The sequence below is a fragment of the Nelumbo nucifera genome, chromosome 1, assembly GCF_055504915.1.
Source record: "Nelumbo nucifera cultivar China Antique chromosome 1, China Antique-T2T, whole genome shotgun sequence".
NCBI classification, from domain to species: Eukaryota; Viridiplantae; Streptophyta; class Magnoliopsida; order Proteales; family Nelumbonaceae; genus Nelumbo; species Nelumbo nucifera.
Window position 1 is genome coordinate 70,384,101 of NC_142649.1, and position 26,731 is coordinate 70,410,831.

Sequence of the window (26,731 nt, forward strand, 5' to 3'; positions counted from 1 at the left end):
ATTACTAATTAGATCTATTAGATGCATTCTTCGCAAGTCGCTTGGCCAAGGTACATTTTCAGTTCATAGGAACTTTTCCCAGTTTAAGTGACTCAAGTGGAGTTGGGTTTTAGGTTACCCAACTGGCAATGGACCTTACTTTTGTTTATAGAAGCCCAAACTTACAAAGAAATACATAAGAGACCTGGTAGATCACTCTATCATTATTAATATATTAATAAGTGTGCATGCGCTTTGTATGTGATATTTTTAGATGATGATAATGATAGTAATCATGTATCCAATTTTTTTTATAAACTTTATTTATTTTTTATTTTTTTATTATTAATCGGATGTGGATTGAAAATACAAATCTGATTACATAAACATCCTCATCCAAATATGTGATAATCGAATTGTGATAGTCCTACTTGGTTAGACTTTTCTTTTTGTAATATTTCATCTTTTTTTGGTGTATCTATTTTTGTTCATTTATAAAAAAATATATTATTTAAATAGAGGGAATTGAATGGGGTGAAAATTAATAGTTCAATTTACAATTTAAATCTCATAATTAAATATGGACTAAATTCAAAATTGAGTATTTTTATAAAAAGAAAGTTCCAAAATTTTATTCATATTTTTAACAGTAGTGTAAATATAGATTTATAGATGTGTTCACTTTTTTCTATATTTTTTTTTTGTATTTTTATGTGTAAAAATAATTGTAATATCTCACACTTATTGTTTAATATGATAAATATATTATCTTATGCATGTGCCTAAATGTTTTTTTTTTGCAAAATTTATGTATTTTTTACTTTTTTAATTTTTATTATTTATTTATAACATTAAAGGTTAACATGTTTGACCTAAAATTTGAACTATTGATCTTTCCAAATAGTAAAATAATTTCATTTTTGGTCAATTCTAAATTATGTATTTCATTTTCATTACCATTAAAAATAATTCGTGTTTATTACACTTAATTTTTAATTTGATTAATAAAAATATCATAAATGTGTAATTTTTTCTATATTTTTTTGTAAGTTTCTATATTTATTTATATTTTAAAAATTTTATTACCTAACTGTGACTTTTGTAGGTTGATCGATTTGATCGGATGATTGAATTGCTTAGTCATCATACTTGGATTAAAAATGATTTTGTTTTTGAGTCAATTTTAAAATATATGGGTTTATATTGTTAAAATATTAACACAGATATAATTTAATAAAAGAAAATGAGAGTTAATAATTTAACTATAAGACTTAATAAGAGGGGATTGATTGAGATGGGAAGTAATAATTGAAGTTACATTTTCAACCTTACCATTAGAAAAGAACTAAATACACAATTATAGGCATTTTAGTAGCCATTAAAGCTGTAATGAAATGGCTTTTATACCTTTTCTCACATAAAAAGTAGAGGGTAATTTTAATCCAAAAAATGTTTCACATTGCATTCACACTTTTATACATAGTATAGATAGATATTCATAAATTAGATATATACTACAATAATACAAAGGGCGCAATAAGAATTTAAATACACAAATCAGGCTTCAAGGTATATATATAATTTGCTTGCAGTGCAAATCTGAACTAGAAGCAAATTTTGCACTCAATGCACAAACTGATGCAAAATTTACACCACTTTCCTCCTACCTATGGAGAGTTTGGATTTAGAATCCAATGCTCCGTGGACATGAAAATGCAAAATCCTCACCAACCTTACCATTTTTGCATTTGAGGGTGGAGCAGGTTGGGTCTAAAACCTGAATTTAATTTCCTAATATATATTATATATAAGCAATAAATAAGAAAAATAATATGAACAAATATTAAAATTTTTAATAACTTGATTTAAGCACATAAAAAATACATGAACTATTAATTATCTTTCATATGCTTTACAACAACAAAATCAACATCCAACACTAGAGGTATTTTAGTAAATCTAATATACACGTTGAGGTGGGTTAGGTTTACCCTAATACCCTACCCTAATACTACCGTACAAGTTGTAATCCCTAAAACTATCCCTACCCCAAAGCCCTTTTTTTCACCCCAAAACCATTGAGGTAGTAAATCTCAGTTCAAGACGGTTGGTTGGAAAGGACGATTCAGACCCATCGGCTTGGCTTCAACCATTACTATTCTACTATATATTGGTGGTCGTTTAACACTAATCAAGCGCCATTAACAATGTTAGGATATAGTTCAACGACTATTGGTTGAATAAGACGAATCAAACCCATTGGCTTCAGGCATTAATTGGTAAGTTCATGTGTTTATTTAGTCGTGCATGTTCTCGATTTTATTAACAAAAAAAATCCAGTCTAATGCAAGTCATTTACCTCATTGTTGGAAGGGAATGCGCTAATTTGGGGTTGGTGAAAAAGCATAGTTCAACGACTATTGATTGGTAGGGTAGGACGAATCAAACTCCTTGGCTTCATATATACATTACCTACGTTACCTGGTAAGTTTATGTTTTTATTTAGTCATGCATGTTCTTGTTTTTATGAAAAAATGTAGTTTGTTTATTTATTGGATTATGGTTGGTGAAAAAATCTAGAGCATATATGCTACGAAGTGTTTTCATCAGCTTACACAAGTAATTAGTACAAAACAATTTTATGAACTTACTTTGCTGCTTCTGTAGTATGCCCATATTATTTGGGGAAAAGAACAATAAAACAATATCATGACTAAAACATTTTAATTCTCTAAAAAATCAAACAAATTTAAAATGCAATTAAGGAGATAAAGTTACTTGGTGAAGTGATGGCCAGGTTTTTGGTAAAACTACAGCTATAATCAGATCAAATCATATCTGAATTCAATCTGATTAATATTAATCCGTATCCCCTTTAGTGTTTGTAAAGTAAAGAACTAACAAGTCTTTATGCATATAATAAATGTAGCGTGTTTTATACCAAGTCATTCTATAACCAGATTGTTTGGTTTGCTGCTTTGAACTCCTGCATAACCAAGGAAAATCTGATTAGTAGGGGAGTAAAATTGGTTTGGTTTGCAGCTATAACCAGATTATTTTTCTTTGCCTCTAATATGGTTATAAATATATGACAAAATTACTAAAAAAATCAATAACTGATTTTGTTTGGAGCTGGATTAAAAATATCTTTGGGGCAATAGTTTGTAAGCCTGGAATAGTGGAAGAATTTATTAGGGGTTGGAAAATGCAGGATCTTAGTAAAGAAGGAAAAATTCTTTTAATGAGCGCATCAACACAATAGTATATCTCCATGTGTTCATGATGTTACATACAATCTCTAAAACAAGTGCACTTGATAATGGAAAGCTGGAGCCTAACAATTATTTGAAATAGTAACAACGCACCATTTAACAAATGTAAACCCAGGTTGCAACCCATTTATATCCAGTACTAGACCAGCATTTTGTAATGGCCTTTGAGGACTATTTATTTTTTGGTTGACTGTAAAATAAAAGTATAAGGTCCCGTTTGGTGCATCTTTCTGCGTGGTCTTTCGGTTCTTTATAATCCGGGAAGACCGTTTTTCGGTCTATTCCTGTTTCGCTCGCGAAAGATCTAGCCAGTAAAAGACAGTGCGCCGAAAAGACGCAAGAAGTCCATTTCGGGCTGATTTCGGGAAGCGTCCCACGTCTTTCACGTTTTAATCTCGCACAGAAAGACACGGGCAGACACACGTCTACCAAACTATCTTCGGGCTGCCCAGATCTTTTGTCAAATGCTCAATGCATCTTTTGACTATCAGAGCTACAAGAAGATCTTCTCAAAAAAACACACCAAATGGGCCCTAATTATAATAATGATCAATGAGTAAAAAAATATAAAATTATATATATATATATATATACATATATATATATTTGCAGAATCTCCTTCAACCAATAATTGTGAGGGCCTCCTAGAAGTGACCAACACAATATAGAAGGGGCAAACCTTTATGTGAGTGATGAATCTAGGAAAGGTCCTAAACCATGAATAAGCCAAAAGAGTCAAATTCAAACTAGATCCAATGAAATCTGAATCCAATCTGATTAAATATTAAATTTGAATTCCCTGTTAGTGTCTGTAAAGTAAAGAGTTAACAAGTCTTTAAGAAAGTAATCACTTTTATACATATATAAATGAATGTAGGGTGTTTTCTGCCAAATCATTCTATAACTAGATTGTTTGTGGGGGGTGGTTCTTTTCATACTAATTTGATTTGGCAGTCTCATGTTCTCTTTAAGGTCATGGTTTGGTTTGCTTCTCTGAACTCCTGCCTAACCAAGGATCTGATTAGTAGGGAAGTAAATCTGGTTTAGTTTGTAGCTATAATTGGATTATTTTTCTTTGCCTCTAATATGATTATAGATATATGACACAAATACTAAAAAAATCAATAACTGATTTTTGTTTGGAGTTGGGTTAAAAATATCAAATACAAAGTCTGATATCAGAAGAACCAAATAACAAAAATCCAGTGAATGAATTAAAATAACCACCAAATAGAGGAAGGTTTGGATCCCACCAACAAATATAAAAAGCTCACAACCACAATGTGAATAAAAATGCTTGATTGTTATTACAAAATGATACTAAGGTAAACAAGTATAGCCAGATAGCCACAAACAAGTTGTTGACTTCAAAAATGAAAATTAGAGCAATGCAGTTTAGCAAGCCACTGATTAAAATGTTGTTATTATTAACAATGACCAAGAGAATTTTATTAAATATACAGAAGGCGATAGAGGTAAGAAGAATCCCCATATCACAGGTCCTCACATCCATTCTAAGTTCTTTTTAATGTTTTTTTAAGCCCCCAAGCAAGACATGCAACTTTGACAAAACTACAAATTCAATTTACACATATGATGTCCTACCAAAGAGTTAGGATACCAAATCAAAGTCAAACTTAATCCTACATTATGCCCATGTAATGAACACTACTAAGAGATGGAATTGGTGATTATATCTGGAATAAGATTATCGTGCAGAGAACAACTTGGATGAAGTTAATAATACATAACAAATTCACACATGTATATACCTCAATCTTAAAGTTAGACGGGGATAATACACATAATCTTTAATAAAGACAGAAAGATGAAAAGCTAAGACTAATAAGAAAGCTAGGCAAGATATATTAGAATCTTAGAATCTTCCAAAAACATATCAACTTTGTTGCTTTTACAGGAGTTCAAATCCTCTGTTACTATGAAAATGGAAAGTCTCTGTTCTAGGACTGATATCACAACACATCCGAATTCCAAATGATCACATTGACATTACTGTATATACCCCATCCGAATTAGTTCTGATCCGTTTACATCCTTATTATCCAATCACCAATTAAACCCAATTCGATCCAAAAACCCAACTATTGAAGTGTTGTCCTTTCCAGAATTGATTATTATTCTTTCTTTAAGCTCCTGCATCGTTTCCTTAATCTATAAAAATGATCACATTGCACTAATCAATTTGACCAGTTTGAAGACCTAACCAGTAGCTCATTAGCATGAGAGTAGAACCAATGAAGTATAAACACCAACCATCCATCAAGAATAAATCAAGTCCCCTGGTGGATGATGGGGGCTGATTTGACCCTATCTCCTAATCAGGGGACACGTGGACATGACTCGACGTAAATGACAGCTCAGCATGATAGGTTGGCCACAATTCGGCATAATGAGCTCGCTGAAAACCCAGCATGAACAGCTCGCCACAAGACAGCTCGCTACAGCTCGTTGCAGAACGGCTTGCTGCAAGGCAGCCGCTACTAGAGCTCGCTATTGAGTAACCTGGAGTCTTTGGGAAACTTCTTATCCGACAAGACCATGCCTATCAGACTGCTCGCACGTCTCTTGTCTGGCAGCGCAGCACCTACCAGTCCAGAGGACTGCACCCACGTCTCACGTCAGGCGGCGTCGTGCACACCAGCTTGGTGTAACGTCTCTCAGTTGATAGGACTGTACTTTGCGATGGTTACCTGCACCAATCGAATCAGCCTGACGAATAATGGCTGTAGCAGAGAATCAGAGGCGGTTACACCCGATTTGACAGGGCATCAGTATATAAAGGTCCTGATTTCCAAGGGGCAAGGTAATAGAAAATCGCACATCTTCACTCTTAGCATTTATTACTTCGCAATTCTCTCAGTTTTCTGTCGAGTTCTAACTTAAGCATCGAAGTGTTCCCACCGGGCGAGCTCCCCGGGAATCCTTCGTCTTCTTCTCCTTCTTAGGTGCTTTCTGTTGCCAGCTAAGAGCGAGGCCCCTACCAGCTAGGAGTGACCAGATCGTGCTACAACATTTGGCGTTGTCTATGGTAATCGCTTCAAAAAGCCTCTCACCAAGCAACTTCAGTAAGACTTTAATGGCTTCCTCCAGCAATGCCGAACGAAGTGCCGACCAAAACACCTCTGGGGAATGACCTCAGCTCCCTACCGTTTGCATTGGCCAGTTCACTGTACCCCTCTCCGTGGATGGAGTCCCTACCCTAAGTGCGCCTTAGGTCATGGCGCTAGTAAATGCTCCACTCCCTTCGCCAGTGGAGGCGACCTTTGCTGAACCGTCAGTTCTCCCGGTGGTCGAACAGAACCAACAAGAAAACCTGGTACACTGCGTGCGAGCTATGCAAGCTAAAATGCAACAGGTCCACCAGTTCCAGCTGTACCAGGAGCAAGTGCTCCACCACGTCTACCAACAGTAGTACCAGCAACAGTTTCCACCGTTGCCCCAGCATCAATAGCAACTTCCACCTCGATACCCCGCTACGCAACAGGCCTAGCCCTGTCGTCACAGCGAGCGTCTCCCCCGCCGAGGAGAGACCTCCCGAACTCAGAACCCTCTCGGAAGCCAGGTCTCATCCCATGGCAGGAGGAAAAGACAATTTACTCCCCCCACCTCGCAGCCTGTAGTCAGGTGGGGGGCCTCTCAGCCAGTTAGACCCGCATCGCCTCGGCCTTCACAGTTCGAGCTTCCGCTCGCTAAGAACCAGTTCGAAGTCCTAGCTGCGGACTGTAGACAAGGCCCTTCAGTTCACAACCATCAGCAGCAATCCGAGCCCCACCCTGGGCCCATTGAGCTCAGCAACACAGAAGCAAGCAGTACTAATGTCGAGCCAATGAAGCAGCGGAGACGCCGCCGAGCTCGCCAAACTGCCACTCACAACTAGCCCGAGCTCAAGGGTAAGGAAGAGGTGAGCTCGGATGAAGTGAAAGCCACTCCGCTCCTCTCAATGTCGTCTCTCCTGTCTCCAGAACTTCTAGCCGTCCCCATGCCTAAGGATTTCAAGGTCCCTCCCTTGGACAAGTATGATGGATCATTCGATCCGAATGACCATGTCGACGCCTTCCAGTCGCAGATGCACTTGGCAAGGGCTAGTGAATCCTACATGTGTGTGGCCTTCTCCACCACCTTCAAAGGGGTAGCCCGCACATGGTACAGGAACCTCGTGCCCTGGTCAATAAGAAGCTGGGCACAGTTCGTGCAAGTCTTTACCTCCCATTTCGTCACCAGCAAGCGGTACCCGAGAACCCAAGAAAGCCTTCTCGGCATAGTCCAAAGAGAAGGGGAGCCTATCCGCAGCTATATCAAGCGGTTCAATGACGCTTGTTTGCAGATACCCGACTTGGACCTCGCAGTGCGGCTCACAGCAGCCAAGAGAGGCATCACGCACAAAGAGTTCAAGTGGCACGTGGTGGTCAATCGGCCCAAGACTATAACCGAGTTCCTCAAGCTCGCGGACCAATTCATAGGAACGGAGGAAGAGATCAACCAGAAAAATGAAAGTGTGCTCGAGAAAAGGAAAAGGTAAGGTGAGTCCTCGATCCAAGGGGATAGCAAGAAGAAGAAAGACCCAGCTCGGGGGGCAAGACCAGGTCAGCTTTTCTGAGCTCCTCCAGCAGAAAGGACTGACTATACACCCCTGAACTCGAAGCGGTCCAAGATCCTCATGGCAATCAAAGACGCCCCGTATGTGAAGTGGCCACCCCGGTTGAAAGGGGACCCCAATGTAAGGAATAAGAATATATATTGTAGTTTTCATAAAGATCACGGTCACAGTACCGAAAATTGTAAGAACCTCCGCAATGAGATAGAAGAACTCATCCGTCATGGATACTTAAGAAATTTTGTACAAAATAGTAATAATAAAGCAGGTCGGCAGGGGGAGCAAGGTAGAGATGCTCCCGAGTCCAGCAGCAGGCAAACAGAGCAGCCGTAGAGGCAGCCCCCTGAAGAGAGACCAGTTCGGGGGACTATTCATGTGATCGTCGGAGGTTCGATCATCGCGGGCTGCACCTCAGCTACAGCTCGGACATCAGCCCGTGAGGTCGGAAGGGAAGAGCAGAACCCCCCGAAGCGGCCAAGGACTGAAGACCCGATCTTCATTGAGGACGGCACGCGCGGGGTCCACTACCCCCACGATGACGCGTTCGTCGTAAAGATATTCTTTTCAAGGCAGCATTCGACGGATATTCTTTTCAAGCACATCCTCGTCGACTCCAGCAGTTCGACGGATATTCTTTTCAAGGCAGCATTCGACAAGCTTCAGCTCCAAGAGAGCGACCTCAAGCCCACAAGTACTCCCTTAGTAGGCTTTAGCGGAGAGGAAGTCAGGACCTTGGGGAGAATCACAGTACTTGGGGAAGTCGGCACCTTGCCTAGCATAGTGAGGCTTACCCCCGACTTCTTGGTGGTCACAACTCCCTCCCCGTACAACGCCATAATAGGACGACCCATCATCCACGCTCTACGTGCGGTGGTCTCCATCTAATATTTGGCGATGAAGTTCCCCACAGACTTTGGAGTTGGGGTAGCACGAGGCTATCAGCTCGAGTCTCGCTAGTGCTATGTCGCCGCCCTCAAAGGGAAAGCCAAGGTGACTGATGACCTCGAGTTGGAGAGACCTATAGAGCAATGCGAAGAGCGAGCTACACCTACGGAAGAGACTGTTCTCGTTCCCACTTCGGCGGAGGACCCAGCTCGGACACTCCAGATCAGCGCTTTAGTCCAGTAGCCCCTGCGATCTCAACTGGTAAGCTTTTTACTTCAAAATTTAGATGTTTTTGCATGGTCCGCGGCAGAGATACCCGGCATAGACCCTAGCATCATAACTCACAGGCTAAATACTAATTCTGTAGTTAGGCCCGTTAGACAGAAGAAACACAGCTTAGCCCTGGAGCGCTGGAGAGCAATTGACGAGGAGGTCGGGAAGCTCCTCGCAGCCGAATTTATCAAAGAGGTCCATTACCCAAGCTGGGAAGCCAACCCAGTCTTGGTAAAGAAGGCCAATGGTAAATGGCCCATGTGCATCAATTATACCGACCTGAACCGAGCTTGTCCGAAGGATTGCTTCCCACTCCCCAAGATTGACCGCCTAGTGGACGCGACCTCAGGGCATGAGTTGCTGAGTTTCTTGGACGCCTACTCGGGCTATAACCAGATAAAAATGGACCTTGCCGATAAAGAAAAAATAGCTTTTATAACTGAGCTATGCCTGTACTGTTACAAGGTCATGCCCTTCGGACTGAAAAACGCCGGGGCCACCTTCCAAAGACTTGTAAATAAATTGTTTGAGCCGTTGATCGACAAGAAAGTAGAATGCTATGTAGACGACATGGTTGTCAAAACTCAGTTTTCAAATGATCTAATAAAAGATTTGCATTCTGTTTTCTAAATTTTGCGTAAGTTTAACATGAAACTAAACCCGAACAAGTGTGCCTTCGGTGTCACCTCGGGTAGATTCCTAGGGTACATTGTCAACCGGCGCGGCATTGAGGCCAACTCAGAATAAATTAAGGCAATCCTAGATATGAGACCACCTCGGAAATTAAAGGAGGTTCAGAGGCTGAATGGCCGTATAGCCGCTCTGAGTTGCTTTATGTCTAAATCGACAGATCGCTGCCTGCCTTTCTTTAAGGCAATTAAAAGCAAAGGCTTTGAATGGACCGAAGAGTGCCAACTCGCGTTCGACAAGCTCAAAAGGTACCTCGCTAGTATCCCAGTCTTAACCCGACCCGAGGAGGGTGATGTTTTGGAGTTGTACCTCTCTGTAAGTGATGAGGTGGTCAGCTTGGTACTGATAAGAGAAGTAGATCGGGTCCAACGACCTATCTACTATGTTAGCAAAGTGTTGCAGGGTGCAGAGACGAGGTATCTAGAGATCGAAAAGTTGGCGTATGCGCTAGTCATTGCAGCTCGGAAGCTCCGTCCATACTTCCAAGCTCATACTATCATCGTCCTCACCAACAAGCCTCTTAGGCAAGTTTTGCTCAAGCCCGAGATCTCTGGTAGGTTGAAAAAGTAGGCCATCGAGCTCAGCGAATACGACCTCTAGTACAAGCTACGAACTGCTATCAAGGCCCAAGCCTTAGCTGACTTTGTTGCGGAATGCACTTTCAGCACTGAAGTCCCCAGGCCGACCGAGTCCGAGGCCCCCAGGTCGGATGAGCCCGAGGCTCCCAGGTCGGTTGGGCTCGAGCACCGTGAGGTAGCAACCAGTGCGGCTTCTTTCCTAGTTAGATCGAACCCGAGCTGTAATGAGGAGCCCTGGATCCTTCACGTGGATGGCTCATCCAACCAGCAGGGCAGCGGAGCTGGAATCGTTCTGTATGGGTCAAGTGGGGTGAAACTGGAGTATGCGTTACGCTTTGAGTTCGCAGCGTCCAACAATGAAGCAGAGTACGAGGTGTTAATAGCCAGGCTGGCTCTAGCAAATGAAGTGAAAGCCAAGCACATCGTCATCTGCAGTGAGCCAACCATGATCGCCTACTTAGCCAAAGTAAGAGAGGCTCTGCTCAACTTCCAGTCTCACTTCATCAAGCAAATCCCGAGATCTGAGAACGCTAAGGCCAATGCCCTGTCCTGGTTAGCCAGCACCAGTGATAATACCATGAGAACCGTGTACATAGAGAACTTGCCTCAGCGTAGCATTCTCGGGGTGGGGGGGGGCAGGGGAGGTCGGTTCTGTCAAGCAAGCAGAGCCGAACTGGATCGATCCGCTCGCGAGCTTCCTGCTGCATGGGACCCTCCCTGCAAATCGTAATGCCACCAGGCGGGTAGAGCGTCAGGCGGGCAAATACGTCATAATAGACGAACGACTATACCGAAGATCCTATACGCTCCCCTATCTGTGTTGCTTGCGACCTTCCGAGGCTGAGCTTGTGCTCTGCGACACTCATGAGGGCCTGTGTAGCGGACACTTGGGGGGTAGGGCTCTCGCCTAGAAAGCGTTACGACAGGGATACTACTGGCTAACGATGAAGGCAGATGCGATTGAGCTCATCAGAAGATGTGACAAGTGTCAGAAGCACGCCAACATCCACCACCAGCCTACCGCCGACCTGAAGTATCTCACCAGCCTGTGGCCTTTCGCATAGTGGGGGATCGATATACTCGGACCATTTCCGCTAGCGATAGTAGGGATGTTCACGGGTCGGGTTGGGTCAGTTTACTACGGTTTTTCCAACCGACCCGACCTGGTTGGGTTACGTGACATAGAAACCGAAATCGACCTAGTGTTAAGCAAAACCGACCTAGTCGGTTTGAGTCGGGTTAGGTCGGTTTGGGTCAGTTTCGGTTCTAAGTTCATCCCTGTGATAAAATCTTGCTAATTTTAAAAACACTCATAAATTGAACATCATTTCAGCCATCTCCTTTGATAAAATTTAAATGAAAAGTTAATCACAAAAGTTGTTCATTAATCACTATTCACTAATCCAAAGTTTCTTGCAACCATTCAAAAACTAGGTGGCCTAATGGGCTTTGGAACTTCATGTTTGCAGAACCCGAAACCGACCCGTGCTGATGAAAACCTGACCGACTCGGGTTGGGTTGGTCCGGGTTGGTCGGGTTGGGCCTTCTTATGAACATCCCTAAGCGACAGGGCAGAGGAGGTTCTTAGTGGTGGTAGTTGATTATTTTACTAAGTGGGTAGAAGCTGAACCTCTCACAATGATCACAGCTTGGAATGTGTAGAACTTCTTCTAGAAGAATATAGTGTGTCGTTTCGGACTACCCCGAGCATGGATCTCTGACAATGGTAAGCAGTTTGAGGATATTAAATTCCAGAACTGGTGCAAAGATATGAGAATTCAACAAAACTTCACCTCGGTGGCGCACCCTCAAGCAAACGGCTAAGCGAAGGTCAAAAACAGAGTCATTCTACGCGGATTTTAGGCACGCCTCGACCGAGCTAAGGGACTATGGGTAGACGAGCTACCCAGTGTACTATGGGCTTATCGGACCACGGTAAAGACCGCAACAGGCGAGACCCCCTTCAACCTCACTTATGGCACTAAAGCAGTCATCCTAGCCGAGATCGAGGTTCTCACGCTACATCTAGAAGTGTATGACGACAAAACAAACGAAGACGAGCTACGCACCAACCTCGACCTACTTGACGAGGTATGGGACCTCGCATACATTAGGACCGCGGCCTACTGGAAGAGAGTAGCTCAGTACTATAACACTGGGGTCAAGAAGCGGAACCTCCACATCGAAGACCTGGTTCTTCGTAAAGTTATGGTGCCTGAGCCCGGTGTTGGTAAACTCGGGCCAAATTGGTAAGGACCCTACCGAGTAAAGCGGGTGCTCGGGGAAGGAACGTATGAGCTCGAAACCCTAGAAGGGAAACAAGTACCTCGGGCATGGAATATTGTCAACTTAAGGCAGTATTACCTGTAATCACCGAGCTGAGTGGACTACAAGTCACTCTCCAAGCCTAAGGGCCAATACGCCGAGCTAACAAAGACCTCGGCACTATATGACCCAGTCGCCTCTTTGGCATGGGCGAACTCCAAAAGGGGGTGGACCGTAGTCGCTCCCAGGGCCTAAGGGCCAAAATGCCGAGCTAACAAAGACCTCAGCACTATAAGACCCAGTCACCTCTTCGGCATGGGCGAACTTCAGAAGGGGGTGGACCGTAGTCGCTCCCAGAGCCTAAGGGCCAATACGCCGAGCTAACAAAAGACCTCGGCACTATAAGACCCAGTCACCTCTTTGACATGGGCAAACTTCAGAAGGGGGTGGACCGTAGTCGCTCTCAGAGCCAAAGGGCCAATACGCCGAGCTAACAAAAGACCTCGACACTATAAGACCCAGTCGCCTCTTCGGCATGGGTGAACTATAGGAGAGTGGACTATAAGTCACTCCCCGAGCTAACGAAAGACCTCGACGCCTTAAGCAGCTCATGTAATTTGAAACGATTCTTCAGTTACCCTTGCTTGTTGCCAGCTCGGCAGCTCGGGTAACCTATCTACATGATTGGATCAAAAAAGGAACCATTCTAAGCAAAAAACAAACATTACCAAGGTCCTTATAAAAACAAAATAATAAAAAACCGGACCTAACAGCCCGGGAGAGTACGTCAAAGCAAAAAGAAAAAAAAGAGAACCGAGCTCAGCCGACCGTGTAGCCGGAGGGTACTGCTCCTGGGGTGGGACCTCTTCTTCTTCGCCGCCTCCCGCGACTACTCCCTCGAACAGAACAGGTGGGACCTCCGGTGGCCCTAGAAGTGGACGCTTGGTCGGGGCGTGACCTCTTCGCCCTACGCTTCTGGTTGCTCGACATCAGACGACGTGCATCCACACCAGACATGTTGGCTATAAGAATCACAAGGCATTAGTCCAGCTCGCAAAAAAAAAAAAGAAAAAAAAAGGTGACCTAAAGGTAACCTATCGGGGCTCAGGCCGGCTTGCACGAGCTTGTCCTTAGGTAGGTAATCCGAACAGAGAAAGCGGACCCCCGCCCAGGACTGCAGCGTTTCCCCGAACATTCGGGTCCAAGTTAACACCCGGATCCTGAATGGCGGCCCTCTAGTGGGTCAAAAAGGGCCACCCCTCGGGGTTGCGAACTACAAAATAACCCCGCTTCCAGGCTGGGATCCTGTTTGGCAGCTCGTGGAGGAGCTTGAAGCCAGGACGGGGGGAAAAGTAATACGAGTGCCTTTCTGGAGGGGCTCCGGGGGAGTAATTCTTGATCGACAGTATAGAGGCAAAGGTATCAAGGGAAAGAGGAAGACAATACTCAAAGAATAGAGAAATTGTCCCGACCACATTCCGGATTGAGTTTGGGTGGAGTTGGTCTACGGTGACATTGAAGTGGGAAAGAACCTCCACTATCAGAGGGTGTAGAGGGAGTCGGAGACCAGCCACAAGCTGCTCCTCAAAAATCACGATCTCGTCGTGATCATGTTCCCAGGGATAGTTGCTGGATGAAAGGCTGTAAATAAGATCCCTAGAGAGGTTGTAATGAAAGACTAGGGCCCGAAGTCTCTCCATAGACATGGAGAACGGGCCGAAGCTATCTGGCTCCCGACCTTGGGAAGTGGAAGCCAAGTTACCGGAGGTTTCTCGAGCATCCAAAGACCGCCCTTCGAGTAAACCCCAAGCTCCCCCCGAGCTCGAGGGGACCTCGCCCTGGTTACTGTCCCACGGGTACCCAGACATTGTTGGAAAAGACAGAGAACTCACCTGAAAAGGTGAACTGAGAAAGCGACACGAACAGGGAGAGCTTGAGCAAACAAGGCGAAGGCGCGACCTCAAAACCGAAAGCAAGGCAAGTTGGCATAAAAAATGAGGCCTGGGGCCCTCCTATTTATAGCCACTATGCCTGAAAGCCAACGGCTCCGATTAAAGCGAATCCAACGGCTCATAATCAAACCGGCTGCACGTCTTCCGAAACTAAAGGCAACTTGGCACGTTTTTTGGCACCTCAGAAATCTAGAAATCGCCTAACATCCACGCGTATACTTCATACGGTAGGTCAACCTAGTTTGAATTTTGGGTCAAATCCACCCGTCATTTCATGAACTCCCCGCGCTAGAGCAAGACCCTTAGCTCGAGGAGTGGGGGGCAATTGATGGGGGGTGATTTGACCCGAGCTCCTAACTAGGGGACACGTGGACATGACTCGACGTAAATGACAGCTCAGCATGACAGGTTGGCCACAACTCGGCGTAATGAGCTCACTGAAAACCCAGCATGAACAGCTCGCTGCAGAATGGCTTGCTGCAAGGCAGCCGCTATTGGAGCTCGCTACAAAGGAGCTCACTATTGAGTAACCCGGAGTCTTCAGGAAACTTCTTATCTGACAAGAATTACTTCGCAATTCTCTCAGTTTTCCGCCGAGTTCTAACTTAAGCATCGGAGTATTCCCGCCGGGCGAGCTCCCCTGGAATCCTTCGTCTTCTTCTCCTTCTTAAGTGTTGCCCGTTGCCAGATAGTAGCGAGGCCCTTGCCAGCTAGGAGTGACCAGATTGCGCTACATTAGTGGACAAGTCTGTGATGAAGAAAATTGGCATCTGAGCACTGAATTCAGGCAATTTACCAACAAATTCTAAGTATTTAATTTAACTCAAACACCATATGTTTTAAAGAAGATGAATACAAAGAAAAATTAAGAATGGGTTAAAAACTACAAGCTAGTCCCGCATTAAAAAAAAATGCCACAACCAAGGGACCACAACTCACAAGTATCAACCTTAATCCTTCATCGTGCTTCTAATTTCCAATCCCACAACCACAAAACAAATGGCCCTACACGGGCTACACCTTAGCCCAGGCTCAGTACCTCCTCCTAAGACTCCTTGAACGGTGTCCACGCGGTGATCTGCAAACAAGAGGAAACTATTACAATCCGAACAAAGAAGAAAACTATCAAATATCTCACTAAACAACCTTTTGGCTTGGAGCATGCATGTATTCTCCCAAGGGGGAACTTCATAAGAAAAATCTAAATATGACGTTAAACTTTGCTTGCTGATTAACGTGCTTCATAATATGTTAAACATTTTAATATTTCCATAATTCCATCCAATAATTTGTCATCATAAAAAAGGGGAGGTTGTTCGTCTTATATTTTTTGATGATAACAAATACAAAATCATTAAGGTTACTAAGAGATGCCATGCCATGACCATGCATTAAGGCTACAAAGAGAGAAGCATAAGGTAATATAAGCCCTTCACTGATAACCATGCATTCGGCTCTAAGAGAGATGCCATGACCATAGAAATTGTAAAAAGCATAGTAGAAAATACTATTGCAGTCTTTGTACATGATTGGAAATTTCTTCGCAATGAAAGTATTTATTTTCTACACCCTATTGACATATGCTAGCTCTAGTCCATGAATGATAGCTTGCAGCTCTACTTCATTACTTCTATTAGTGAAACCTATTTTCCCCACTGCTACAAGACCATTACTTGTTAGGAAACTTCAAAAAAGAAAAAAAAAAAAAAAACTGCCCTGTGCTCTTAACCAGTAGTATACAGTCTCCTACAGGTTAATGATTGACCATACAAGATGGTCCAACATCTCAGAACAATCAGTTTAGCCTGTCATACTAATCTATCTCTTTAGGGTTAGTCTCAATGTTCCCATCTCTTTTCTTAAAAGTGTTGAGTAATGTTGTATGTTCAAGTATTATTCGACATATAAGTGTTATGGTTCAAAGAGATTTGCAAGGAAAAGAAAGATGAAAGGAGGTTGTGTGTGGCTCCAAGGTTCAATTAGCTATTTAGTATAAAGAAGTCTATAATCAAAGGAAAAGTCAAAGTTTTGCTCAAGCTACTCGTATGCTAATAAGTTTAAGTTTGGAAGAAAAGCAATTGATTTAAAGTTATTCTAAAGCAATCATACTAGGACTTGTGTAACTCAACATGATGAAAAGATTAATCGGGCATAAATTTTTTTCTCCCACACCTTAGGAGATTGAAATATCATCATCAATATCTAACCATGAACTCCGAGCCTTGATGGTTTTGGAATCCATCAATATCTAACCATGAACTCTGAGTTTTACTGCACCACAGTCCCTCTTGAAACTCTGAGTTTCAAGAGCCAACCCTCTCAATATCTAACCCTCTGAGTTGTGCCCAGCACCACTGTCCCAAATAGGGATGGCTCCTGTTTTTGTTTTGAATTACTCTGAGTTTTACTGCACTTTTACTGTACTCGTCACCCTGACACTCTCTCACTCTCTCTCTCTCTCTCTCTCTCTCTCTCTACCTCTGTGAGGTCTGAAGACCCTAAACCGCACTTCTCTCAGTCTTCTCTGTTTGTCCGTCGACTCCATCCTTCCTCGGCCAATCGGCTTTGACGAGATTACTAAATGGTCGAAAGACCACAAAAGACAAACATAAAAACAGAAGAAGCAACTTCTTCTAGTTTTAAATAATATTTTGTATGAGTGCAGGTGCAGGCTCTTGATATGATACGAGGTAAAAGCATACTTCGATTCACATTTAGAGGGAAACCTTTCCAACAGAAGAAGCAACAGAAGTCATGAAGGAAAAGTACCAGTTAGAGCTGTTTTGAAAACAAAAACTGGTTTGCTCTGTGCTAGGGTGGTCGGCGGCCGGCGGTTCTACGGTGGCGGCGGCGCCCGGCGGTCGGCAGACGAACGAGACTTCTTACTTCTTAGTTTCTCAATCTACAAAAACGATGGTCTCTTGCAGACTGAGCCGCAACTCTGTGCACTGTGCTACGGCGATCGGCGGTCGGTAGTCGGCGGTTCTACGGTGGCGGCGACGCCTGGCGGTCGGCGGTTGTGGTGTGCGAAGGTTGTGCGACACTGCGACTGCGAACTGCAGTTCTGGTAATCTGATTCTACCTCTGCGAGCGAAGAAGTTGAACAGTGAAGACTGTCGACTGAACGTTGGGCAAAAATATTTCCTCAACCCAACCCACATGCATTTATTACCGGGGAAAATCCGCCCTAAGATAGGCAAATAAAACAAAATCAAATATGAAATAAAAGTAAACCACAAGTTATATCCAACCTATTTTTACTCTCACTTAACTTAATGTACAAGCAAACAGACTTTAACCTTAGGGTGGAGCCTGGTATTGACTGGCCTTATGTTTTCGGGAGCACAGCCAAATATGAAGCCCCACTCTGACCTTGGGTTAGTGCTATTGGTGCTAGTCTGATCCAACATGCGACTTCACCCGCCCGGATGAAGTGTTACCGAGTACTTGCTACTGATGGAGAATGGTCGCTCCAATAATTTATTTGTTGAAATAATTGCTTCTTTTATTCTTAAAATCTTGAGGAGGCAATCGTACGTAGATGCAAACAAAAGAACAGGGCGAGATGTGGGACACGTTACATTGGAATACGAGAAAAACAAACAATTTTCTTGAATTTGTCTTATCTTCTTTGTGCATTTATCAAATTTTAATAAAAAATATAAAATTTAGGAAAAAGTTTCTATTAGTACCTTGTATTTTGGGTCAAGTGCTATTTTGGCCCTCCAACTTTAAAATGAGATAATTCAATACCTGAATTTTCAAAATGTATCTATTATTAACTAGCTGCTAGGTGGTATTTGAAAAGAATTCCCTTCAAATGTCATTTAATTCTGTCTATCAATCATCTAAATATTGACAGTCCCGAATCCTTACCTCTTCTATTTAAAAAAAGTCAAGGTCATGTCTCACGCATTGTGGTGATCCCAATTTTATTAAATAAAAGAGACAAAGATATGAGACTATTAATTTTTTATCAATTTTTAAATAGTTGATAAAAAGAATTAGATCACACTCGAAAGGTATTTACATCTTTTAAGTTTGGATATTACATTCTCGCATTTTAAAATTCAGGGACCAAAATGGCATTAGCCCAAAATAGGAAGTAATAATGGAGAATTTTCACAAAACTTTAGATGCTTAATTAATATAAAGCGTTGGCAATATAAATACTGCTGAATGCTGATCACTTCAACATAAAGCATGACAAAGTGTCTAAGACTCTTAACTCCATGCAAATGCTTTAATGACTGTTTCCGCTTAATGTTGATAAAATGCTGATGCCAAGATCGGCGACAGTCTTGCATTGATAATATCTCGATACCTATATATTATATACTTTATTTCATGGGAAATAATTGCATCCCAAACGCTATGTCAATTGGCATATATTTATATTTACGTGCTCGTGAAATTCGTGATCAATACATTCTTCTTCCATCCATCGCTGATGATGGGTTTCTTGTTATGTACCCGTGAACAGAATCAAATCATCCAAGCCACAACGCTATGAGTATGAAACACTTCCATAATATATGATTAATCAACGAAATCGGATCTATAAAACTATTAAAAAAAATGAGAATCATTTTGGTGGTTTATTATCTTCAAAGCTAATCGACCAAAAGATATTGGAAGGTTGCATTTGTGTATCTTTACCAGCAAACATTAAGTCTGAGACTGGAGTTGGGTCTTGGGGGCAGAGAAACGATTCAATTTGAATGTTAATCACAAGGAATTAATTCACGGATAAAGGGAATTAATAAGACCATGTATTAACACTTTATCAATACATTTTTCTGAAGAAAAAGCAGCAGATTAACAGTAATTATTGCTACTACATTCAAATGTGTAGGTTCCAATCAAAGCCTTCACCAAATCCCAAAATTTACTGGATTAATTCCCTCGTTTTACACTGTGATATGCCTTCATCCATATACGAACTTTGGCTTGCAACCCATTGTCCAAATGCAACGTACAAAATGAAGAAGGTCAATTTTAGTTTCCTCCATCACCGCCACCGGCGCCACCACCCTCTCCGACGCTAGAAACTCCAAACCCGAAGCCTATGCCAACGCCTATGCCAAATCCACCGCTTATACCATGCTCACCACCCAGACTAGCACCCCCACCCCCACCACCACCCAGACCTGCACCCCCGCCAGCACTGCCACCTGCACCCCCGCCACTACCAAACCCGCTGCCTTCTCCATGTCCATCACCAATCCCTCCACCTCCGCCACCACCAAAACCTCCACCCCCTCCAATGCCGACACCGGCACCCCCACCTATACCAGCCCCCGCACCGAAACCGCTGCCATGACCTGACCCACCTCCGGAGCCTCCACCACCACCTCCTCCTCCAAATCCTCCACCACCTCCCGCACCACCAATACCTGCACCAAATCCACCACCATGACCAGATCCGCCACCAACACCTCCACCACCTCCGCCACCAAAACCTCCACCACCCCCTGAACCACCACCAGCTCCACCTCCTACACCCCCACCTGCACCAAAACCACCACCCAGACCGGACCCTTCACCACCACCTCCCCCGAAACCGCCACCACCTCCGGCACCTCCACCACCACTTCCACCTCCTACACCACCACCGAACCCACCACCATGACCATGTCCACCACCGGAACCACCTCCTCCACCGCCACCAAAACCACCACCACCTCCAGCGCCTCCCCCCGCACCACTTCCTACTCCACCGCCAGCTCCAAATCCTGCACCGTGACCTGACCCACCACCGCCAAAACCGCCACCTCCTCCTATGCCTCCTCCAGTACCGCCACCTATACCAACCCCAGCTCCGAATCCTTTTCCATAACCCGACCCACCACCAGTACCACCACCTCCACCACCCCCGGCCCCGAAGCCTCCACCACCTCCAATACTTCCCCCAGCGCCGCCTCCCTCACCACCTCCAGCACCAAAGCCCTCACCATGACCAGCACCGCCATCCCCACCAGCACCACCACCGCCTCCTCCTCCTCCAAGTCCTCGCCCCCCGCCACCACGACCTCCACAGGCCCGCCAACCTCTAAATCGACAATCATCATTACCAAACATTCCACTTTCGAACCCATTATCGTCAATATCCTCGTCTCCTTGATTGAATAAAAACATGTTGGAAGTAATGGTCAATAGGAGCAGAAACACATAAACCCATTTTGCAGAAACACCCATAGTTCCTGGAGAAATCCAAGCTATAGGTTGTTAAGCTCCCTATAGCTTCTCGATTTTCTACTCTTCAATCACTCCTTATATATAACCAGTCACTGAGATGACTGCCTGTCCTAAGAAGTAGGGACCATAACCGCGTCTGCAGCCTGCACTTTGCACAGTTTAAAGGCTATAAGATGGAGATGGCGGGAACAGTACAGAAGTGACTCCAAGTCAAAAATAAGTCTCATACTGTTGGTCTCGGAGTCGGAGTGAAATGGAAAAGCTTCTTCCGGTCAAACCTACCCCCTAGCAGACACCCTGATCATGGGCACGACTCCTCAGTCCTCACATCATATCACAAGGATAAAAAATCAAACCATATCGCATTCCTTTTTACTACATGTCGATTGATGTTCGCCCCAAATGATTGAGGTGAAAACCAAAACAAAATCCCACCAGCTAATACTCCAAATAATATAATATTTAAAGCTAATTAGTAGAGAAGGTGGAGTGGTTATTTCATCGTTTGTTGTTTTTTTCTGGTGCATGAAGTGAATAATGAGCAAGCCAGTGTAATTGTGTAAATCTGCAAGTACCGATGTCGCCGGCTACATTCATCTATCAATCCTTTCCTTTGTTCTTCTCTTGCATTAATTTTCGTGGTTTTTTATTCCTCATGATTTACTGTAAAGAGTATCGAGCTCGCATCGTCTGTTCCCTATGGATAGAAATTTTTCTGTCCCCCTCCGATGGCAAGCGAGCACGTCATTCATCACATTTATCATTTCAAACTGAGAGAGTCTAGAATATCAAGAATCAATTTTTGGTTAAGTATCGATTTTTTGGATAAGTACCTCGTCATTTGGTTTATTTCCAAGTGGCCGATGATTCAGAGGCCGAAGTGGAGCTGCCTGTGGGCTGACCAGGTGGCGAGCTGCATTGATGAGCTTCGTTGCTCTTTAAAGACCTGTAAGGAATCAAATGTCAGAGGACCCGGGGTGGCTAACCTGGCGAGGTCGCTCTGATGCTTAAGTCAATACTCTCATAATATACTACGAGCTAAAAATCACAAAGTCTGAGATCTAGAAATTGTTTACTTGCTGCCTTACTCCTTTGCTTCTAGGGTTGGTGCCTTTATATAGGCATTGTTTGGCGTGGGCTTCACGCACCATATCCGAGATTTTTGCGAGGTCGTCTAAGTGGTTCGAGATTCATGGAGGTAACCGCCATGCACGTTGACCAGCCTCCGGATCGTTCGGCACGTGGGCCAACTTCCAAGGATCGTGGGAGTGTTTGGATATGCAGGTCGATTTCGTTGGCAAGCACATTTTTCAAGTCGCCAGGTCGGCGCCTGTGCCAGGCTGCCAAGTCGTGCCTAGGCCAGTCCGCCAAGTCGGTGCTTGTGCTAGGCCACCAGGTCGCGCCTGTGCCAGGCTGCCAGGTTGCGCCTGGGCCAGGCCGCCAGGTCAGTGCCTATGCCAGGCTGCTAGGTTGTGCCTGTGCTAGGCTGCCAGCTCGCGCCAGTGCCAGGTCGCGCCAGTGCCAGGCCGCGCCAGGGCTAGGTCGCGCCAGTGCCAGGCCGTCAAATGGGATACCATCAACTTGGCTAAGGCAAGTTGTTGCCAAAGTGATTTCGGGTGTCACCTATTTGTTCCGAGGTACCATGTGTCATAATATCATTGGAGGGCCAAATCCGCCCTCATTAATTTCCATTCAATTTTAGGGATAAGTTGAATGCACTCCCCTCAAAAATCTGAAATGATAGCCCCCTCTTATTCTACTAGTAGCCCCTCATAAATCGCATCCTAGTTATGGATTTAGCATCGATCCATCCATGGTCAGGATTCGCTCCACCTGTGCGGTGGAGATAAGATTTCTAGAGGTGCACTGAACTATAAAAACCTTTTTATTTTATTTTCATTTTCATTTCTCTCGGCCATCTCCCTCCTTCCCCTCTCTCATCCAATCAAACATGCTATCACGTCGATGTTCAATTCCGCTGTTAATTTAAAATATAGTGGCATTTAAAAAAACAGGATTATCGTAGATGCAGCTTTGAACCTGACCATGGTAAAGTCTCCGTCGGATATAATTTTGAGTATGACTCTGCTCGGTGGAGTTTTGAGCATGACCGTGCCAAAGAATCCAAAACACAATACAGCAACAATGGCTCTAACAGGTGGAGCTTCGAACATGTCCCTGGCAAAGACTACAAACAACAGCATCTCACCATTCATTACCCATCCTGCCAAATATCTAAATAAATACTAACAAAAATTCAATGAAAACAACAAGACAAATAATACCCTCATCATTCATTACCCATACTGAAACCATTTTTTTCTCATGTTCTCACTCTCACTCACTTAGACCTATGCTTTGTTCAGAGAGAAAAACAGAGCATCCGCTTTCCACTCATTATATTCCGAAATCCAAATAAGGGCCCAACCCATTTACCGATGCATCAATTATATTTTTGGCCTAATTCCAATCCATATCCACAAAATTCCAGCCATGAATCACTCTCAAGGTCGATTAGTCAACTAGAACGTATGGGGATTAAGCCGTTACGGTGACTTCTCAATGAGATCTAAGTTTTGTTGTCCAAGACTACCATTCCATTGCATATTAGTGTATATAGAATATCAGTCAAGCAACATTAATCTCTAAGGCGAAGTTTGATGTGTACTTTTGATCCAAACCATCTGAGTTTGATTTACTGCATTCTTCTGGATTATTTGGAACATAAGAAGAAAATGAATCATCTAACAAGATCACCAATGGCACGTTCTTCTGGGTCCACCCTCTGAACATGTATACTATATTAAGGGAGAGATTGATTGTGAACAGTTCGAAACCAGAAGAAAAGAAGAAGAGAAACTTCTCATTCATCAAAAAAACCTGCTACTAATAGTAGCTTACATGAGCTTATATACAAAACGAGAGACTAACAGAAAGAATAACAAACTTTGTAACTAACAGAAAGAATAACAGAAAGAATAATAACAAAATGCCAGCTCATTAAAACTAACTAACTAATTCTCTAACTCACTTAACAGAATAAATAACTAACTAAATGAGCTACACTAAAATTACAGCAGCTGTACATCCCCCCTCAAGTTGGAGCAGGATTGAGCTCAGTCATGCCCAACTTGGATAGTAACTTGAAAAACTAAGGGCTTGAAAGAGATTTAGTGAATAAATTTGCCAGCTGCTGATGTGTAGAGATGTGTTGAGGAGAAACCAATCCAGCCTTCAATTTTTCACGCACCAAGTGGCAGTCAATCTCAAGGTGTTTGGTTCTTTCATGAAAAACAAGGTTAACTACTATGTGAAGTGCAGCCTAATTATCAACCACAAGTTTATAGGAAGCTGAAGTGGGATGTGAAAATCATTGAGAATATAAGTGCACCATTGAATTTCACACACTGTTGAGGCAAGACTCATATACTCAGCCTCTGCAGAAGACCTTGAGACTGTGGTTTGTTTCTTGGTTTTCCAAAAACCCAATATTGAACCAATATAAACACAATAACCAGTCAAGGAACGTCTAGAATCAGGGCATGAAGCCCAATCTGCATCACAGTAAGCTTCAAGTTTCAATGAATTATCAACAGAGTAAAATAATCCTTTAGCTGGAGAACCTTTCAGATACTTAAGGACATGTAAGACAACATTCCAATGATCCATGGTTGAGGCAGCAACAAATTGACTAAGTTGTTGAATTGCAAAAGTAATATCTGGTCTTGTAAAATTCAAATACAGCAACCTTTCCACCAATCCTTTAGGCAATGGGGTGGCTGTTGGCTTAGCACCTAAAAGCCCTGCACCCTTAATCAAGTCCAAGGTATACTTCCTTTGACTTAAGTAGGTTCCTTCTAAATTTCTAGCAATTTCAATACCAAGAAAGTACTTGGCATAACCCAAGCCTTTAATGGTAAAAGTAAAGTCTAAAAACTATTTCACCTTAATAATATCATTCTCATTATCACCTGTAATTAAAACATCATCAGCATAAACCAGGAGAGCTAAGAAGGATTGATTTGACTTTCTAATAAAAAGGCAGTGATCGTGAGAAGATTGAACAAAGCCATAACCCTTTAACTTTGAGCAAAATTCTGAATTCCACTGTCGTGATGCTTGCTTAAGCCCATACAAAGACATTTTAAGCTTGCACACTTCACCCTGTTTAGCCTTTATATATCCTTCTGGTGGAGTCATATAGACTTCTTCATCAATATAGCCATGTAAAAAGGCATTATTGATGTCAAGCTTATGGATAGGCCATTGTTTAGTAGTTGCAATCACCATAAAAATTCCGATAGTAACTATCTTTGCAACAGGTGAAAAGCTATCAAAATAGTCAACCCCCTCCACTTGATTATAACCCTTACCTACAAGCCTAGCTTTGCATCTTTCCACACTCCCATCTGGATTTAATTTGACCTTATATACCCACTTTGAGCCCATGGTTTTTTTTCCAATAGGTAATGTAGTCAATTCCCATGTTTCATTCTGTTCTAAGGCAGCCAACTCCTTATTCATTGCATCAACCCATTCCTTCTGACCATTAGCTTGTTTATAGGATTTAGGTTCTTGAAATTGAGGTACATTGCCCAAAAATTGCGTATATGCATGAGAAAAAATAGAATTGGATGTATATGGATATGTGGGAGGTGTATAAGGGGAAGGGTCCAAACACTGTGACTGAGAAGTAATAACAGTAGGAGATGATGGACTTGTAAAGCTAAAATTTGTGACAAAGTCATTCAACCAAGCAGGTTTTGATTTTGTCCTAGTACTTTGTCTTTTAGGAATGGAGGATGATGCAGGTAAAGAATCAGGTTGTGTTTGGATTTCAGGTTCTAAAGGTTGACTCTCTAGGTTAGGCTGAATGTCATCTTGTAATGCAGTGGAAGGGTCAGTAAAAGGAATAGGATCATTAGAAGGAATGGGATCTGGAGTGCAATTTTCAATATAAGAAATAGGATCATCAAATGGTAAAGGCAATGGAACATCAAGAGGTTTAAGATTAGAATCAGCAAATGGAAAAGTTGTTTCATGAAAAATTACATTTCTGGATGTAAAAATTTGATGAGTAGAAAGGTCATACAGCTTGTAAGCCTTTTGTCCAGGTTCAAAGCCAATGAAAATGCATTTAAGGGCTCTTGAATCAAATTTGTCTTTGTGAGGTCTTGTATTAGTTGCAAAACACAAACAACCAAAACATTTTAAATTGTCATAGTTTGGAAGAGTGTTATACAAAAGCTCATAAGGTATTTTCCATTGTAAAACAGAAGAAGGCAGCCTATTCACTATATATGTAGCCATAAGTAAGGCATAACCCCAAAATTTTCTAGGTAGGTGAGATTGATATAACAAGGATCTAGCAATTTGAAGGAGTTGTTTGTGTTTTCTCTCCGCAACACCATTCTGTTGTGGAGTGTAAACACAACTTCTTTGGTGTAAGATGTCTAATTCACCAAGAAATGTTTGAAACTCATGATTTAAGAATTTTGAACCATTGTCTGACTTGAGAATTTTGACTCTTGTAGCAAATTGGTTTTCCACCATTCGAATGAACCTGGTAAGAATGGTAACTGTCTGGGATTTATGTGCCATTAAGAAAGTCTATGTGGCCCTGCTATAATCATCCACTATTGTGAGCATAAAGTGTGCTCCAACAATAGATGGATGCTTATAAGGACCCCACAGATCAACATGAAAAAGATCAAAGATATGGGAAGTTTGAATGGAGCTAGTTGGAAAACGAAGTCTGGTTTGTTTAGATTGAAGACATATTTGACAAGGTGGAAAATTATCTAATTCTGTTTGAGCCATGAATTGCAAATGTTTCAAAGTTTTAACAGAAGCATGACCCAATCTTTTATGCCAAAGGAACAATGAAGACACTGCTTTATTATTTTTTGAAACAAAATCAATACAAGGAGTATTCATCTTTGGCATAACATGTGCATTAGCTTTATTACAGAAATGAGGTGTTTCAATGGAAAAACTAGACTTATCGAGCACATACAAGGTTCC